General features: G+C 33.6%; 1 long non-coding RNA gene across 1 annotated transcript in view; it reads left to right on the forward strand.

The window, feature by feature from the left end:
- Positions 1-255: 255 nt before the first annotated feature.
- Positions 256-6,379, forward strand: part of LOC108365078 (uncharacterized) — a 23,764-nt gene continuing 17,640 nt past the window's right edge. Inside the window, exon 1 of the long non-coding RNA XR_001847875.1 lies at positions 256-268. This is a non-coding gene — a long non-coding RNA (uncharacterized LOC108365078). The remainder of the gene's footprint in view (positions 269-6,379) is intronic.

The following is a 6,379-nucleotide window of genomic DNA, read 5'->3' on the forward strand; positions in this document are numbered from 1 at the left end:
AGGTCTTTATCGCCAAAAACGAACTAGTCCGATAGGAACTAGATCCCCACCTGTCCAAAATCGGCGAAAAGTGGTACTTTTAAGAAACTATTTTTTTCAGTTTTTTTCACTACAGATCTATATCTAAACTGACGAATTTAGAAATGGTTCGGAACTATAGAAAAAGGGATGCAGAACGAACTAGATCCTATTGGTCGAATTTAGAACAAGTTCGGAACTATCGAAAAAGGGATGCAGCGGGCGGCTTGTTTACTTTACATAGATATGTGTTCGGCGGCTTTTTCGTTCAAATACGCTTCTATTCTGTGCTTCGCAGATGCTTTTTCATAGCTTGGTAATACAAAACTAAAATTTGTGTTAACATTTCAACATCTTGGGACAGTCTGGAATCTAAGAAATAACAGCGAGCACCTCTGCAAACTCAGCTACAGCTAAAGGTATGTAAACGTACATTTCTTACAATCATTCAAACAAATTTAATTTCAAATTGAAAACACATTTCTTCCAAAATAACTTAAAATCGTACACACGGAAGAACCGAAAAGATTGAAAAATCATGATACTTTTTTCTTTCGTCTGTCGATTTTAGAACTGGTTCGGAACTATAGAATTTAGGACTAGTTCGGAACTATCGAAAAAGGGATGCAGCGGGCGGCAATTGACACTTCCTAGGACATCGCCATATTAAATTCGCCAGTTGCTTGCATGCAAAAGAGATTTATCGCGAACCGGTACTGGGTCTAAATGTACTAGAAGCGCCCCAGTTCAGAACTAGAGATTTTCCCCACAGGGTACATACATATACACATACCAACATATATACTCGTATTTACATAAATAAAGGTAGCATAGAAAAAGGATACAGTTGCTCTACATTTAACATGCATACATACATACCCACACAGCACAGCAATGTTTATGGACAATAGTTAAATGGAAAACAGCGTTTATAAGGGTCACGACATGAATAACAACGCTCGCTCGCTCGCTCGTTCGCTCTTAGCCAGTAAGTAAACCAAACCCCCAGATTGCCAACAAAATATTTTGCAGATTTTCAAGACACAGATTACGAATGGAAAATGCTGCTATAAAGATTTGTAGTTATTTTCCTATACAAATGCCTGTTGTTGTAGATGGGAAAAAGATGATTTCGGTTTGTTCACTCATTGTAGGCAATTTATATTTTACACCTGGCTACATTTTTGGCAATTTTCATAGTATCTACATACATACCACACACACATTCTTGTATGCTTACATTGATGCTGACAAAGGTTTTTGTATTTTCGCATAGAATTGTAGCAAGTGAGCTGCTAGCTGCTCAGCGTAAATAAGAAATTGGCATGAATAAACAGAAAAGAAATGTTGGTAGTTAAATAGGCAAAATACTGCTATACATTAGTGGAAGGCATTTCAGTTCGAGTTCGCATTTCCTTTTTACTTTGCAGCTTCCATTTCGTATTTTGCAGTGCGCTTAGTCACGCAGTAAGGAAGGAAATGGAACAATCTTGCAAAATAAATATGCAAGCAAGCTAAGCAAATAAATACGAAGAGGCACTAACACATGCTTATGTACAGTGCCGGCCACTTTGATCCTCAGTATTCGGAGTATTCCTCTTTTTGTTTAGTTAATATTCATTATTTATTTTTTTTATAAAAATATAGCAAAGTCTATAACAGAGACTATGCAATTACGAGTTTAAAATTTTATAATAGGGGTATTCATCTAATGTCACAAACTTTATGGAATTTATAATTGTACCACGTTTTTCAACAGTTTATCACGTCATATGAATACCCCTAATAAATGAAAATGGTGTTGCCATTTTTGTTATATAAATACGTAAAAAAATAGGTAAACATACTCTGTATGGAAGCAAATGCGTAACAACTTCCATGAAAAAATTAAATTAAAATTATTAAAAAAGTTTGAAATTTTTATGAAAGTTTGTTGAATTATTATAAACTAGACGGCCACGAATGCGTGGGGCTTTTCTAGCGCTGATTGTGAACGTACATACATCTCACTTTTAAGTCCAATGAACAGCCTACGCCTTATAAATTTGCGCACCGGTGGCAACCCTCTTCGAAAAAATAAACCCTTATTGCATATCTGAAAGCCAAGCTCTGTCATTTGACACCTTTTTTTAATTTGAATGTACTGTGCAAATCAATTTTTAAATAGGTGGCAACTCTACACAAAAAAATAAAGGCTTCTTACACATCCTGCGGCGATACCCTATCACTTGGTACCTAATTTTTTAATACAACGAACAGTGCGGATCTTATAATTTTTCGCATAGGTGGCAACGCTACTCAAAAAATAGTTCATTATTTTTTATAATCCAACGAACAGCGAACATCTTATAGCTTTTCGCACAGGTGGCAACCCTCTTCTAAAAAATAAAACCTTATTGCACAACTGATGGTCAAGCGCTTTCATTTGGCACCTCATTTTGACTGCACCGTGCAAATCTGATGTTATTAACAAAAACCCACTGCAAAAAAAATAAAATAAAAGCCTGATTGCACATCCGGAGACCATATTCTTCCACTTAGTACCTCATTTTTGATCCTACGAACGGTGATGATCTTATAATTTTTTAAAAAGGTGGTAACCCTACTCAAAAAATAGTACATACGCCTCATTTTTTGTAATCCCACGCACGTTGGGGATCTTATAATTTTTTAGACAGGTTTCAAGCTTATAGAAATTCTCAGTACTAAAGATAATAGCTTTATGGATACAGATTATACAAAAAAAAATCTCGTCCAAATCCGTTCAGAAGTTTTCGAGTTTAGAGTGGTCAAAAAATCTCGGCTTTGCTTAAAAAAAAAATTAATGAATATTAAATAAGCGAAAGGAAGACTGTCAACACTAAAAATCAAAAGGGGGCACACTATGCAAGTGGCCAGTACTGTATATGTACATATGTATATGACACTGTTTGAGTGTGGCAGGATTAAGCGAGTTGATTCCCGGAAAGCAAGAAATCGAAGTAAACACAACAAGACGCCTGAAATGCGCAGCCAAAAAAAAAAACATATGGTAAGTACCCCCCTGCATGAATTAGATTTCCGGTTTATTTGAGAGAGATAAGAAAAATTAAGAAATACTCAACATACAGACAAAAAAAAAAAACTTTCGCAAAATCTCAAATAATTTTTTCTGCATAAATTTTCAGTACAATTAGGAGGAGTCTTCTAGTATAGCGTCATTCAATTTAAATGGCGAAAGTGCTTGCGAATCGTGGCCTCAGCACAGCTGTGAGTGAAAGTTGCTCCTACTGCTGCCGAACCAAGGACAATGCGATATACAGTTAATAATACAATGGAATGACAAAACACTCACAAATCGAAATCTCAGCCCCAAACAATCGACTGCTGAGAAGTAAGCATACATTAAACTAACAATAGAAGACGGTAAAATAAATCAAAATCAAAATCAAAAAGAAAAATAAAAATAAAAATAGATTTGAAAGGGCAGTAAACAAAAAGAAGTTTAAATGCTGCTGTGGTGGTATAGGCAAACACAGGCAAAAAAATAATGATCACGTTTTTCTGCTCCATATTATTCATTGAATGATTTATTATTATTATACATAGCATGGCATGGCTGCTCGCATGTGCGCACGCACACGATTAGGATGAAATAAAAAATTGGAAAATGGAAAAATTACGCTCTAAGGGATGTGTGTGTGTGTGTGGAAATCTTTTGGTTATGAAATTTCTGTGAAATTCCAAAAATAGACTCAGCTTTTATGAGAGAATATAAATATTTTTGGAACGAAGGAAGAGGGGAAAGAATAAGGAGTGAGTAAGTTAAAATTTATTAAAATAGCAAAAAGAAAAAAAAAAACATAAATAAACAAGGACAGTGTGTTCTCGGCCAATAAACGAAGGCTTTGTACAATATTTGAATTTTAAAGTAAAAATATAAATTTTTAAAGCACCACACCTACGTAAATGAAGGAGTTATGCTACCAAAAATTCATAACTGATAAAATATGGATATTGAGTATATACCTTTTGGAGCGGCGTTTTTTTTTTGATTTGCTCCGTGTATTTTGTATGATTTGTAAGTTAAAAATGCTTACACAAGTTCACAGTTTTAGCTGCCTCAAGGAAGGACTAAGAAACAAGAACTCATACCTAAACAATCAATTGTGAATGGGTGCTGTAAGTTATATATATCTGTAAGATATATATATCGCTGTACATCTTCATAATAAATAGAATACAAAATGAAATGTACTAACAGCCACACTCAGAGTCATTTAATGATTACTTAAGATGTTTCTCAGTAACGATTTGAAAAATCCCCTCTCAGAGTCGGTTAATGATTTTTAAACGGTATTTAATAAACCTAAAAGTTAAGTAAAGAAAAACCTTTACTTAACTTTTTAACAAATGATTTTGAAATATTTTGTTTGTTTCCAAAAAATATCAATTTCGATAACGTTTCGCGCCACTCAAGAGATTCGAATTCAATCCTCGGCAACGGTTTTTTTCCTTTTTTATAAATTTTTTTTTCTTTTTTTTTTGCATTATTTTGCGTAAAAAATAAATACTTTTTTTATTTAATATTTAGAAATTTTTTGATTAAACTTTTTTACTTTCATTTTCTCAAATTTTAGTTTTTCTTGTTAAAAAATAATACTTTTTTAATTTCGTTTAGTTTGTGGAAAACTTATTGCTAAACGATAAATACAATAACGCTATCCTCCTCGTCAGCAGATTTTTTAGACTTGTTTTTTTCGAAAAACTGTGGTGAGTTGAAAGACATGCCAGAATTGGATTGTTAGTGGTTTTGTTTGTCTTTTAGCAAAAAAAAAAATAAATGAAATAAAAAAAATTAGTTTCCTTTAAAAAAAAATATGTTCAACAAATCAAAATAAAACTAAATAAAAAAGGAAAAAATAAAATCAAAATAGTTTTTTAAATAAAAAAAATAAAAAATGCAACAAGAAAATCAAATAAATAAAAAAAGTAAAAAGAAAATTTTCCTGCCCCAGGACTCGAAATCCGAACTCTCGAATGACACGCTAGTGGTCTGCTCACTCAGCCATTGCGACTGTTGAGGCAGTGCGCGCAAGATGATATAAATATCTTATTTTTATACTTGATTTCAAACTGAACGAAAAAAGTGGATGATGCCACAAAAAAAAAGGGCCGCATTAGTTAAGTGTCCCTTAAAGCTAATTTAAAGAATGTTTCTGAGTGTGGCTGTTAGCTGCTTAGAGATAACACGATTTATACATTTGTAAACTGTGTATCTGCGACTCAGCCAAAGGCACCGGAGCCAATTATGTGTAGAGGGCTTGCAGAAATTGTTAAGTAGATGCAGGGCGTCGTGTACAAAAACACAGAGCTGCTGACACTTTTTTACTGTTGCAACCTCTGGCGGATGTTTTACATACAAAAAACCTCTTATAATATGTCTTTATTAAAAAAATTTAAACACTACAGCGAATTAACACAACAGTTGCAAAGGAAGAAAAAAACTTTTTATCACAATTTGGAAAGCTCGAAATTGATTTTAGACTCATGGTTCCTTCGGCATATTAAACAAAATAACTTTCATGTAAATTTACCCGCCCTAATGTATATGTATGTGGGTGTACGTATATACGTTTTAAATGCCGCTTAAATGTCCTCAATTCACCATAAGTGATTAAATATATTACCATAAGATTCATTTGCATTACAAATGTGTACGAATTGCGGCAATTTCAGCTTTTACGCCTCTAAAAGTATGCCTCCTAATGAGGCTGGCTTATACAGATGTATGTACGCATTTACATACATACAAACGTGACAAAACGACCATGTACCCATGCATGCATGAGCGCCTTTCTGGTAATCCATTTAAGCAGTTTAGACGGCTATGCGTGAAGGACCTGCCTCACTGCGAGGGGGATGCAAAAAAAAATAAAATGAATGAAGAAAACAATGATTTGAGAAATATCCGTACAGTAAGTGCGTTTTGTTTGTGAAGAAATGTGAAGAAAAATGAAATGTGCGCAAGAAGAATGCTAGCGTAGCAGGACTTAAGATATGAGATCTGTTGTTGTTCGTACAACGAGCGTGCGCTTTTAATAAAATTAAGCACTTTTGTTTAAGTACACTTTTTTTTTTGCTCTTGACAACGAGAACAGCAATGACGATGGCGCCAACGAATGGGAATCAGAATTTTAGAACAAAATTAAAGAGCATACAAAAACAAAAAAAAAAACAGAAAGCGAACAGCGAGGGATAAACCTATGAATTTGTGTATGAGAATTTTTGTATACAGTCAGCGTCAAAAATATGAGTACCCTAACGTTTCTTTATTTAGATTTTCCGTAACAATTTTTTTTTTTTTTTTTTTTTTTTTTTT

Source organism: Rhagoletis zephyria, unplaced genomic scaffold (genome assembly GCF_001687245.7).
Source record: "Rhagoletis zephyria isolate East Lansing unplaced genomic scaffold, Rhagoletis_zephyria_1.1 Rzeph_scaffold_01770, whole genome shotgun sequence".
In the NCBI taxonomy this organism is placed as follows: Eukaryota; Metazoa; Arthropoda; class Insecta; order Diptera; family Tephritidae; genus Rhagoletis; species Rhagoletis zephyria.